The sequence below is a fragment of the Zosterops lateralis genome (genome assembly GCF_965231275.1).
Source record: "Zosterops lateralis genome assembly, chromosome: 3".
In the NCBI taxonomy this organism is placed as follows: domain Eukaryota; kingdom Metazoa; phylum Chordata; class Aves; order Passeriformes; family Zosteropidae; genus Zosterops; species Zosterops lateralis.
Window position 1 is genome coordinate 31164026 of NC_139764.1, and position 14078 is coordinate 31178103.

Consider the following 14078-nt stretch of genomic DNA (forward strand, 5'->3'; position numbering starts at 1 on the left):
GGAAAGGTTGCTCACAGGCAGGAGACTGGTTCACCACTTATTGTATGAGCAGTAGCTTAGAATGCCAACTACTAAAAAGAAGATAAGTAGCAGAAAAGGATGATGGAGCTTCCAATACAGCATTCTGGGACCATTACCTGACTTTAGACAAAGGCTTTAAGCACAAATCTGACAACTCATGACAGATCTAAGCTGTCACATGTGCTTTGTATGCAAGAGCTTGTTTTAATCAGTGCTTCAATACACAAACAAACAAGACCTTTGGAGGAAGAGACAATAACAGGGAGAGACTTATTAAAAAGTTTTCCACATTGGCTTCCTGTTCTTTGTGAAACTTGACAACATAATCAGGTTTCAAGTCTGGACAAACCTTAAGACACCTTTCCAAAAAATTAGTTACTTCAGTTATGACATTGCTAACCCCAAGTTTTTGTTTATACAAAACACATCTGCATCTGCTAAGCCTGAACAAAACAGAACAGTGAAAAAAGATTACTTCCAGCAGTAACTGAGCCCTCCCTACAGATTCAGAAATACAGAAAACTTAAGACTGAAAATAGTGTGGTTGTTAAATACATCTGTGAATATATGGTATTTGTCAAGAATTTTTTTTCCCCAAATACGAATCAATAAAGTACAATTGCAGAGCACCTTCCATAGTGACATTTTTCTAAGCATCTTAAATTCTGTTTCCTGCCATTGGCAATAGCAGCACACAAGCTAATTTCAAGAATCCTGAACTATACTGGAATTGTATTTCTTCCCCTCTGACTCCAGACATACAGCACCACTTTCACTTCATGTTAAAAAATCATGAGAAACTGTTTGTAACCTTATCCCCTTCCCTCCAAAAGTCAGATATTCTAAGCTGACAGCATTCCTTTCTTTTTCTTTAAATTAATATAATACTGTAACAATAGTCAAAATCACAAAATAAGGTGTTTTGTTTAACCACAGCCACTATACTTGAGTTCATTAAATATTTTAGAGAAGTTCTCTGGCCTAGAATTACTTGTGTTTGGTATGTTCTAGTTAAGAAATTGAGAAGTCATCCAACTTGATTTAATGTTACCAACTAGCTATCAAGCTTCAGCAGCTCTTAACCTCCATTATTTTCACACTCAAATACTGGAAGAAGACCAAATGGTACAGACATGGCTCAGCCTAAGACAAACCAAAGGCCAAACTAAAGCAAAATAAATTTATTGTTTACTATGTTATAAAAATAGGATATGAAACACCACTACAGCAGAGCCCTAACTATCTTTTCCTTTCACATCACACACAAGTCAAATTATTGTTTCAATTTTAAAACACAGGAAAATGTTAAACTATCACTTCTACCACTTACGGAAAAATAGATGAGCTCCTAAGGCCTGCCTGCAGAGGAGAGTGCACAGCTATCTGACTCTAGCAAACACTGTGAAACATCTCTTTCCAATGTAATCATCCACAAAAGTGGTATGCTTGTCTTTTCCCTGATCCCACAAATTACTTGTAACAGACAGACACATTGAACTGCTTCCAGTTTCTTCACACCGTGAGAGATGCACAGAATGTAAAAGAGGGCTGGTTGGAAAACTTCACACAAAGCAAACAATTCCTATTATTAATGCATTTTTTTTTTTAATGACTGAATACTTATGAACTGGAGGTTATCTTTTGAACAGCAGTTTGAATTGCAGTGCACTTAGGGAGGATTTACAGAACAGGTTTCACATGCCCCTCTTTCTCCCAGCTCTAGCTATTGTTTTCATCTTGTTTATGTATAGAACCTCTATTATTTGAAGTCTTGTGCACAACCTTCTACTTGTTTAGATAACTACTCCTCAGAGTAACATAATCAGACATAACCTAGACTTCAGATGAGTCCAATAAATTCTTCCACCAGCATAAGCAATCAGCAAAGAAAAGAGCAGGAAAGACATTGTCTCAGAGAAAAGGAAAAGTGAAACAAAAAAAGCTCTTGCTGTAATATGTCTCCTGGAAAAGTGATAAAGGAACAGAAAACATGCCAACCCAGCAAATGGATAAACACCCCATCTGAGGAGTGTTTAATACATGTATAGGCAGTAGTCCCACAATTACTGAGTAACACTCATGGAGTGTAAATCCCACCTGTAATTAGACATTGTTAATAACCTCCTTGGAGGCGCCACTTCAGTTCTTACTGACAACACCCAAAGTGAGGCATTTGTGAGCCTTAACAGCCTGTACTGTGCACTGGGGCTCTCCTGAGCTAGATGGAGCTGCTTTACTTTCCAAGATGAGGGACTGAACACTACCTGGGGGAGTCAATGGACTTCCTCTGCTAGGTCTGGATTCAAGCTTTACAGCTGAAATAAAAAAAGAACTTCATGTTTCCTTTAAACATGAACACTGAAAAAGAAGTACTTTTTTGTGAAAAGCTAGTTATAAACAATTTTTATCAAATGTTCCTTGGAGAACCAAGCTTCATGTCAGACACCAGAAACCAGTGCCTGCAACTAGTACCGTATCTGAAGAGAGGTCTTGTGCACAAGCTGGTATGCAAAGTGCCTTTTGACCAGGATAAGATTTTCTTGTCGGGAACCAGAACAAATAGTAGAGACTTATTTTATTACTATACTAGGTAAAGAGAGTAGGAGAAGAAAGGACATAGAAAAAACCCCGAGTAACATCCGTGCTATATTCACCTTTCATACCTTTACAGCTCTCTGAAGGCAATGCTTTGAGTACAGACCCACTTCAAACAGAAGCAAAAGGAACAATTTCTTCAGCTTTACACACTGAAGACAGAACTCTCAAAACAGCCCACAGTAGCACACAGTTTCAGTACAGTACTTCTCATCTGAAAAGTTTCAAAGCACATGACGGTTTCAGCAGTTTTTCAAGGTCACAAGGGCAATCACAAACACAAGTCCCTGCCCCCTCCAATTGCTAATCCACCACCCTCTAAATCCAGTCTAGCTGTACTCCAGAGACTTGCGCAATGTGAAAACCCCCATTCACTTCTCTCCTAGAATCATGGTCCGAAACTACTGTATGTGGTATCATATATACAGCTGCAATATACAAAGGCAACTTTACACCTGTCCATATTTATTTGGATGTGGTTTAACAAGTATATTGATGAAATTCTTCAGAGTATTCAATCTTATAAAGAAAAGATTTTCAGCATCCCTTAAGAAGCTGCCATGAAGAACAATTTCCTATTTCTAGATATGTTCCCTGAAATGTTGAGGGGAATATACTTTTAACTCTTTTGGAAGAAACCTTAAACAGTGGTTATTTTTTAAAAAACAGACAACCAACCACACACACCAAGAGTAAAACAAGAAATAGCATTAGAGGAAAATAAAATAAAACCCTAGCAAGCCAAGCTACAGTGTGTGTTGTCTGCATCTCCACAGTTTCACTGAAACACAACTCAAAAGTTTACACAAGGGTAAATATTTCACAAATAGTCAGGTCCTATGAGTCTTGTGGATAATAAACAGTCACATCAAGGAGAGATATCCAAACTAGTGCCCCCCGAGGACAAGTGCAGCAGAAGCTCAGCTGTGTTACCTGCCATACAGCACAGAGAGTGCCCCAAACACATGAGAATACTCACAGAACACACAATAACCTACACCCAGAAAAATCCAACCACAAGACACAAAGCCACAGGAAGTCAGCCTTCATAACTCGCTGCTCACACAGCTAGTTTCATTCTTGATTAACTGAAGCAAAACCATAAAGAACTATTCTCCAGAATTTATTGTAGTTTTTCCACCAGTCATTTCCACACAAAATGTCAAAACTAGAGACGATAATTTAGGAACAGATATTCAGTTATCAGCAACAACAAGCAATCCTTAGAGAGCAGCAGGACAATTTCTGCAGGCCTGGCAGCACTCAGGAAGCAGCAGAGGGTAGAACCCACTCCCCCTGCATACCTCAGCACCCTCTGCAGGGCACTAACCTGCCTCTGGGAGACCCAGTGGGTACAGCTGCATTGTCACTTCAGTCTGAGTTGGGAACACGCTTTGAAGTCAACCTGTCACCCACTTCCTGTAGTTTAGTTCACATCTCAGACAAGTTTCTGAATACATGACCTGAACATCTCCAAGATTAACCTGCATCAAAACTCTGGGAAAGCCTGGAATATACTCAGCCCACAGAACCAGACTACAATTAGTCTAAAATAAACCCCATAAAGTACACACATTGAAGACACTGAGTCTGCCTAACTTACAGGTTCACTCTACAACATTCTTCAAGTGCAGCATGCTGCTTGCTGATGTAAATATAATCAAGTGGCAGATACTGTCCATTCATTTATGAGAGCCTCAAGCAGCAGGAAGTAAACCCACAGCTGCCAACACACACCTCAAAAGCCCTAGAAAGGATGCCTGCACAGGGTGCTCCTTTTTCTGGAATAATGATAGCAGCAGTGTATCACCACTCATCCACTTTTGTTTCCATCCCTTCAAAAGTCAGGAGTTTCAAAAGCTAGTAGGATACTCTAGAAAAGCTTTTGGAATAAAGAAAAAAATAACCCACTTGATCGACATACTTCATGCATCACCTACAATTACTGTTTTATAAAACTTTTCAAGTAACATTGAAAACACAACTCAATCAAAGGCTGCACTGGAGGAAGTGATAGGAAAGGAAGAGCAGCACGTATACAATATTGCTTTTTATGACTTGCACATCAGCTTAACCAACAAAGCCACCCAGAACAGTTTCTTTTTCTTTTTGAATAAGCTGACCAACATAATATTCATTGTTTCACCTGAATCAAAACATCAGTTCTTTACGAATAGTTCCATCACTGAGATGTTCTCTCCTGTTACCAATTTCTCTTTTTCTATAAATTTTTAAATAGAAGACCATGAGTTTCAAACATATACCTGCCTTTAGCAGGCAGGACCAACAAGCTGGTGAGAACAGACCAAGGCAGTACTGCATGAAAAACTTACAATAACGTGCTACCTCCTCTGCTGAACAAATCCTTATCATCTTACTTCATTACCCCCTTGATAAAAACAATTAATTCATATGCTAACAATGCAGAGTCATGTTTGCTCTACATTGAGTAAAGGTCAAGTTCCTATACTGGGGTGCAGACACAAAAGTAGGATTATTGAAGATTACGTTTTCTGTTAACACACTAATACCATGAAAATGGCAAAGAAGGAATGACACTTTCCTTTGTGATTCAACTGGAAGTTTGCGGTTATTGACATGTCATTACCACAGTCACTAAAGAGCCATCTTAAACTCTCCAGCAGCCCAGTCTGAAACATCCTTATGCCATGCTTTTCTGATCTGTTTCATGTTAAGTCTTGCAAAAACAGACTTAAGCACCTAGTTGTACTATTTGTTTGAAAGAAAATTCAATAAATTGTTATTTCCCATCAAAGATGAAGAGAACCTATGCCAGGAGATAGTAATGTAGTGACATCATAAAATGACACACTGAGGTAATGTTAATGAGAAACTAATGCTGCACTGGGAAAAAGAGTTGTGGGTAACATTTTTCATAGCAAAACAAAAATATCTGGGCCTGAGTAATTTCCTTCAAAATTATACGAAAGGCTGCTGTCTGCTGAGACACTGAGTTTTCCCTTCTGTCATCATTCCCTACATTAAAACATCTTTCCCTCCCAATACAGGGTTTTCCAAGAGTCAGAAGACTGATTTAACCTACACTCACTGGCAACCCCTATGTTTCAACATGCCAATAACGTCTCCAGAAACTGAGATGAGCTGAGCTGCTCATCTCAAGAAACTAGAGATGAGCTATCCCAACTCAGTAATTTCTTACCATCTCATGAAGATCTTCAGACCAGTTTTCTTCTGGAGTGACACTCGAAATCTTCAAAATATTTATCTGACTTTATCATATGATAGAAATACAAATTTGTACAAGCTTTAGACAAATTATAGCAGTTTGAAGGAAGTTTCCCACACTAGACATCTGTCTAAGGCTGAAAGACATCATCAAAATAGCTAAGGAGTTTGCAAAGTTGTCTGTTAAGTAAAAGGAGAACTGATAATCTTTCTGGAAACTCTGCATCCTTGTTCTTACATCAGGGATCATCTTTCAATTTCTCCTTTCTGGGCTTTTCTAGTCAGAGGTCATTCTATTTGGGTGGCTTTTTTTTTTTTTTTTTTTTTTTTTTTTTTTTTTTTTTTTTTTTTTTTTTTTTTTATTAAGAAGCTGCAATTACTGGTCCAGATTTTGACATTAAATTCCCTGAATATTTTATGTATACCTGATATGCTGGAGGTTGGGGCTAAACTGGACTCCTCTAAGATCCATAAAACATTTATGCTGCATTCACACTGCTAATAAGCAGAGAAAGATGCCACAATTCACACCCTGTACAGCTGTAAACCAAATTATGAAGACCATCAAAGCATAAACTGAAGCACAGAATTTAAAAAAATAATACATAGGGAAGGAACCAAGACAGCAAAACTTTGATTTCAACAATTTTCCAAAGAAATCACCACTGCTCTCCTCCAATTTACTGATAAGAACACTCAGAGTGAATCATTTCAGTCGCTAAAAGGCCCAAGACCTGAAGAATGCTTCTTTTTCACAGGGGAGGAAAGTGCAGCACTGAATTCAGAGAGATCAGTGGACAAGTGACAAGAACTAAAAAAGCAAATCCCAAACAAAATAGAGCATATTTGATTAAGGTAGTGGGCAGAAAGAACCAATACTAGGTTAAAAAAAACCCCAACAACTATGGACACAAAGATATGCATGGCCTGTTACAGTAATCACTCTCCACAGCCCAAACATGGAGTCTCAAGCTTGGATTCCTTCAGCAAGGCTTTCCCATTCACTTGGAAGAGCCGGCGCTTGGAAAAACCAATGGTTACCAATTATCTTCCAGGGCTGGCTGGAAAAGAACAGCCATTTCCCACTTCCTAAGCTACAGCAATAGACCTATATGGCAGATTTAAACATTCCTACAGGACTGATGATGCAAGGTGCTATCAAATGATCAATTTTCATTTTTAGTGTTGTTTTTTTTGTTTTTAAGAGAAAGCCCAAAAAACCCAAGACAAAACCAAGCAACAGAAACCACACTAACAAACCAAGCCCATCTTGCCCTGCTGAACACTATGGCAGCACTCAGCAAGGTGTGCTGCAGTTTGTTCCATTTAAGGAGGACACTCAGTACTCACTGAACACTGTTCTTTGCACATCCCCATCCCTTGCTGCAGTATAAATAAGCCCTGCTCCAAAGAGTAATACAAATACTTCATAAACACAGATTTTTACGTCCACTACTAAGAGCAGATTTTAGTGTCTTTCTCTTTTGTAACATGGAAGCAACACATCCATGTGAGAAATACTCTCTACTCTCCATTGGACCCCTGAGAGCAGTAGCTCTTGACAGAGAGAACGTGAAATGATTGTTGAACATAGATTTTTGCAGGCTTGAATTTCAATTGTAATAGGTTTTTATTTCTTGAGACAAATTTACTAAGTCAGAAGCACATATTGCTGATTATTACTGGAAAAGTTTAAAAGAGCAATGCACACCAGAGACAAGAAGAGAACTGGACTGTCCAGGGTCTACTCATTTCTTTCTCTCATTCCTTGTATCACTAACTGATCACCTCATGGCTACCACTATAACAGAAAAATGGGTTCTCAGCACCCTCCATGCAGCCCTCTCATGCTACGTTAATTACATTTCCCTCATCCTGATGTTGTGTGCCTTAATTAAATCACTGCCCTATGTAACAGCCTCCTGTAAATATCTGCAGAACAACAGCTGAGGGGCTATGCAAATAAATAGAACATACTATCCCAAACTTGAAGAACGTGGGATACACACATGTAATTACTCTTCCTTTCCAGCTGATCCAAGCAGCTTTCCATTCTAAATGGATCCTCTCTTCACAAATCTCTGACCCTCCAATGTTGATGCATTAACCCTCTCTCAAACACAAATATACATCCAGTATAGAAGATTTCATATACTCTGGATATGCAAACTCAGTTAAGTGTTAAGGTACAGAAAATCCATGTAATAAGTACATATAAAGGATGTACTGGAGCCCTCAAGCCCACACACAAGGGAGCTTGTCTACACTACATTAAGTGTTTTTAGTTAGCTGCTGACCTGTCAAAACCACTGAGTGCTAGTTTCAGCAAAAGTTTACCCTTAAAGTTAATGGTCAATTTATCCAGTGAAACAAACAAAACAAAATAAACAGACAGAAACCGCTTTACCAGAAACCCCTTGACTGTCCCGCAACCCCCTTTAATCCGGTAGTTTTCATACCAGTACTAAACTGCCTCATCATCTCCATTCACTTCTTTCATTTTCACTCCATGTCACAACTATAAAATACTTCTATCCATACTATGAGTAGCAAAGAACTCCCACAGCCTCCAACCTGTAGAGGACCCTGGAGCCAGTTGATCATCCCTCCCCCACATCATTTCAACTTTTCACAGCCTCAGCCAAAACCGCCTGCCTCCTCTCTCTATACACAGACTAACTCACTCAGCAATACGAAAACTCCAGTTTCCCTTTTGCACAAATACCATTCCCCTGATACACACGTGTATACATAGCCTAACATAATCTTCACCCTGTATACAAATTCATCCTTCCCCCCATTTTCAACCGTACCCAAATATCCACCCAAGCCCCCTCACTTTCCTATAGTCCACAGTCATCCTTGAAAATTTACCTACAAAAAGACAGCTTTGATGACTGAACAGACAGAAATTCAGAGTGCCTGCTACCTGTCAAAAACATATATAACTACAGTTCTACAACTCCCCAGCACACAGACAGACATTTCTCCAAAAAGTCCTATCATGATCCCAACACGTGGCATTTGCTACATGTTTTCCCATTTCTATTGCATGGGCCAAACAACAAATATCCAGCCTTTCCTTTTCATTACAGGTGAAACATCAACTCACAGTCCTCTCAAATTCACAGACCACGTTGCTTGCTGCTTTAGCCCATCTCCACACACCAGCCAGAGCTCACCGAGCTGGTGACAGCCGGGCATCTCTCTCAGCTCCCCGTGTGAGCAGCAGACAAACCAAAGCACAGCAGTAGGAACACGCATGACTTGCTGTCCACATACCAGCTCATATTACACACACGAAGGTCTCGCACATTAAGTCTAACCACACCGGCCACGAAACAAAACAAGTTCAGAACCTTGTAGCAACCTGTTACCACTGTGCCTGTAACTTGTACACAGGCTTCCCTACCCCCCAAAGCCGCCCTCCTCCACAGCCTTTAGATGCCTGCCAACTTACCACCCTACTTCTCCCAACACACAGACGCCTGTTTACCTATTACCCCTAAATTCACAGGCCTTCCTGTACCACTACTCCCAAACACATGTGGTTTCACCAAGCACCTGCATCCCCACTGTGTAAACACATCCCTCAACCTACCGCAGCACACAAAACAAGACAGGTACAGATTTTTCTAGCTGCCTCCAATTCAGCTCATCAAAATGACTCCCTCCTTCCCAGAGAGGCATTATTGTAAATTATAGCGAAAGTATATCCATTGGGTTGGCAGAGCCAGCAAGCTCCAAACTACGAGCAGGAACTGCCTTCAACTCCTTTCCCCTAAAGGCTGCACTGCCCATCTGCCTGTGATTTCACCCCCAGCCCGCCGCAAGCACGGAGGCCTCACGGCCGCCTCTCCCCGCGGCTCCGGGGCCGTGCCCGCCGCCCTCCCCCCCCCGCGGGGCCGGTCGTTATCGCGGCCCGGCCCGGCCGGGCGCTCCCCGGGGCCGCCCCTTACACGTGCGCGGGCCGGGCCCGCACCGGGCCCCTCCGGCGCCCTCCCCGCCGCCACCCACGCGCGGCCGGGCCCGCAGCTCCCCGGCCCCGGGGCCGTGCGGGGCCTGGGCCCTCTCCTCTGCGGCGGCGGGAGGAAGGCGGCGGCCGGGCCTCGCGGCGCCCGCTCGCTCCCCGGGGGCGCACCCGCCGCGGGCCGCGTTCCCCGCCCCGCCCCGCCCGGCGCGGCCCCGGCTCACCCGCTCAGCCCCTTCCCCCGCTGTGCCCCGGCCGCCCTCTCTACCTGCGTGTCCCGGCGCCCGGCGGCGCTGCGGGGCCCGGCGCGGGTGCGGGCGGTGCTGGCTCGGGCTCAGGCGCGCGCCGCCCCGCGCTGGCCGCCGCCGGCCGCCGCCGCCGCCCGGTCGCGCACTCGGAGCGCCGCCAGCAGCGCGGACATGTTGGAGCCGCCGTCCCCCCGCCCGCGTCACCGCTCTCGGGAGAGTGGGCGGGGCCGAGCTCGCCCCGCCCGCCCCGTCCCGCCGACCATTGGCCGCCGGCCCCGTCGGCACGGCCCTTCCTCGCCGTCATTGGTAGATGCGTTCGCCGCTCACACGCGGGACCCGCCCAAAAGCTTTTCCCTGATTGGGTCTCCCCCGTCTACTTTGGTAACTATTGGCTGCGGCTCTCGTCAATCAAGACGACGGCGCACGGGCTCCGTCTTTCTCCGCACTTTTTTTTTCTGGCCTCGCAGCCTCGAGCGGGACTGACGGAAGCGGCTGTCAGCCAGCGCCCTCGCCCCTCCCAGCCTCCCTCCCGCCGCCACATCCCCTCCCTCCCGGCGGCGCGGTTTGCCTGCAGGCCATTGGCTCCCAGCGCCGCCACTCCCGCAGCCTCTCTCGCCCCGGCCGCCGCTTCGCCAAGGGGGCGTGAACCGACCCGCGGGTGCTTTCTGCTGATTGGCCGCCGTCCCTGCCAATCAGGGGCGGCCGGCGGGGCAGCGGAGCGCGGCCCGGCCCGCGCGCCGAGCCGCTCCGCACGGCGATTGGTCGCGGGGGCGGGCAAGAAGCGCGCGACCTCCCCCGTGCCCCACGGGGGGCAGTGGGGAGTACCCGTATGTGCGCGCGATTACATCACCTCCAGCCAATCAGGGTGCGCGGGGGCAGGTGTCCCGCCCGGGGGGCGGGGCCTGGCGTCCCCGGCGGGAGCGCTGCGCCTCGCACGGCCCGGGAGGAGGGAGCGGGGCCGGCGGGCGATGCCGGGGCTGCTGCTGGTGTTACCGCACCGAAAAACGAGGCTGGAGGTGTCTCGGTTCTCTGTGTTCCCGTCTGCCCGCGGGGCTCGAGCACCCTGTCCCGGCTGGGGTGCCCGAGTGAGGCGTCTCGGGTTCGCCCTTGGTACCCCCCGAGCCCTGCTGACAGCGGGGCCACCTGAAGAGTAGAATCACTGAAACACAGAATCAGTTGGGTTGGAAAAGACACCTGAGTTCATCGAGTCTAGCCCGTGACCGAACATCACCATGTAACTAGACCATGGCACCGGGTGCCACATCCAGGCTTTCCTTAAACACCTCAGGGATGGCGACTCCACACCTCCCTGGGCAGCCCATTCCAATGTCTCATCTCCCTTTCTGTGAAGAAATTCTTCCTGATGCCCAGCCTAAACCTCCCCTGGCAAAGCTTGGGGCTATTTGCTCTCGTCCTGTCACTACTTATCTGGGAGAAGAGCTCCTTTCAGTGCTTGTAGAAGGTGACAGGGTCAGTCTAAATCTCCCCTCAGCCCCGAGCCACAACAGGAGGGAAGAGCAGGCCCTGTGCGGCCTGTCCTTCGCCTTCTCTCTTGCCCCAAACCACAACTGTTTATTCAGGAAAGAACATGAAAATCTGTCTGAGCCCTCGTAATCCCGTGCTATTCCCACCTTTCTCACTCAATGGCTGCTCGAAGGCAGCTGCGGTTCACCCCGCTGGAGAGAGGCCTGCTCCTGCCCGCACAGCCCTGTGTGGCAGCCCGGCTGCTGCAGTGGAGAGCTGGGAGGGATAGCCTTGCCTTATACTCTCGAGAACACAAACTTCAATGTGCTGTCTGTAGAAATGGCACACCAATTCCCACACCACGGTTCGCTGATGCCCTCGGTCCCTTTCCTCACGCTGAGGTGTTTCCTCAGCACACACTGAGTACAGTGGCGTGAATGAACACCCGCCACACGCAGAACTGGAGACCACGGCTCAAAATACTCTCTGTACAGCATCTTTATTCCTTCAACTATTCATTTTCTGGAGTGTTACAAAAGGAACTGACCCTGAAAAAGATGGGAGCTTCGCTTTCTGGAGCTAGAATTCTCTCCCAGTCTTCCACATAGGCACATGACAGGATTATTTCTCCAGGGCCTCTGGAGTTATGTTCACAGTGCAGAAAATACTGTGCAGCTTTTACCCCCAAGGTCCTCAGCACCACCACTCACGTTAGAAAATCCTTGCACAGAGCTCAGAGGACACTTTTTTGCTCAGGTGACTGATGCAGCCGTGGCTCTAAGAGCCAAAGCTTTGCTTTCTGTGGGTTCAAATGCATCTACTCCACACCGAGGAGATGGGACAGTTCACCCTGTGTGCCATTGCTGCTTCCCACAGCTCCCCACCAGTTGATAGAGCTGAATGAGAATGAAACCCAGATTGCCTCAGCACAAGCACTCGTGAGGCAGTTCAGAAAGAGCCAGAATGCTGAGGCTGCGGTTACCCTTCTGTCATAGAAAACTTGCTCACAGACAAGCTAATTTGAGTGCCCAGACCCAGCTGCCACTCAACCTAGTTAACTTTGCAGTGTCCACATGATCTGGGACTCAAGATACTTTTATACAGCTAGGGATCTTTCTTCTTTTTTTTTTTTTCTTCCTTTCCTCAGGCTTATATCTCATATAAATATAATTCATGTATTATTAAAGCAATGAAAAATCTGGCTAAAAATTGATGTATCTTAGGGTTGATGAATGCAAAATTTATTTAGCCTAGATATTTCTTGGATTTTTGAAACTGTTTTTATTTCGAGAGATTCACCAGGATTTTTTTGAGAGCTTGGCACTATTTAAAGTGATGGTATGTCCTACACAGATTTCATCAGGTATAGAACTGGGCTGTAATTTTATCATGTTCCTCTTTGCATCCTCTACTTTGTTTCTTGGGCACCTGCCAGAGAGATACCCTGGGCAGCATTAGATAGTTTTGCTCAGTATGTACATTGTATATTCAGCTACTACTGACTCTTCCCTCTAATTTACTGTAGCAGCCACTCCTCCCACAGTGACAACTAAAACAAAAATACTGCAAGAAATCACAAATTAGACTTTCAGTCGTCATTCAAACCTTCTGACCCTGCCTTTCTCCTTGCTTCTACATTTTACAGGGGTTCTGATCCTCTTCCTTTCACCTTCAGCTCTAATTTCATATATGGTTCTATAACAAATTTAGAAAAAAATTAAAATACTTCCTTTCCATATCATCTCACTAGCTGTACAACCTTTACAATTCTTTGGGAAGAATGGACTTCCCAAAAGAGTAAATATTACCCTACATTTTCTCCAAAGTAATAAGTGATATCATGATATCCCGTAATGCCTTTCAAACATGACCCGCTTAAATGTTAGAGATTAACTGAAAACCTGCTCTGTGCACACGAGCCCATAACCCAGCGTAAACAGCACATTCCTAATCAGTAGAAAATGTGCATATCTGGCTGGTTTCTGTGGGCTAAAACTCAACGCTGGCATTGCTCAAGAGGTGTGTGTGGCAAGAAGCAAGCAGCAGTGACAGGCAGCAGGGGCGGGTGGTGAAGTAATAAGTAGGTGAAATAATGGTTTGTATGTGGCAATGTGGAGTTAATGGCTAATCCAGGGATTTTGTGCCATTTCATGGCTGGCTCCAGTTAAGCTTCGTTTAAGATTACCAAGGCAGGATATTTGTGGGAATATTTGTGCGTTGGATCAACGGTAATGTGTGCATGCCTGAAAGAGTCGGCATTTTTAATATGTGCAATGCCCATTTTATTCTTAGTGGTGAGGAAAATAACTATGAACTACAGAGATGGGAATAAATGGGAAATTGATACTATGGGATAAAGGTAATTTGTGAACAGCTTTGATACTGCACTAAAGTGGAATGTAGGTGAGCTCTTCTACAGGGTTTTTAAAATTCCCATTATTTAATGTTCTATTGTTATTGATGGGGCAATTTGTCCTTTTAGCAGTAGCTGTTGACAAATAATTAAATTTGTTCAATGTTCAAATTAATGAACTATAAATCAGGTCCTGCCAAAAATCAGTACCTTTGGGAAT

At 44.9% G+C, this 14078-nt stretch overlaps 1 protein-coding gene across 4 annotated transcripts in view; it reads right to left on the reverse strand.

Moving 5' to 3' along the window:
* Positions 1-10694, reverse strand: part of PPM1B (protein phosphatase, Mg2+/Mn2+ dependent 1B) — a 60137-nt gene extending 49443 nt beyond the window's left edge. For 2 of the 4 annotated variants that reach the window (XM_083856248.1, XM_083856245.1), the window contains exon 1: positions 10610-10694. The gene's annotated coding sequence lies outside the window, so the exon portion shown is untranslated. Of the gene's footprint in view, positions 1-2684; positions 2813-10061; positions 10090-10609 lie in introns of those variants that run through there. The other 2 variants (XM_083856247.1, XM_083856246.1) reach the window with 2 other exon arrangements.
* Positions 10695-14078: the final 3384 nt, after the last annotated feature.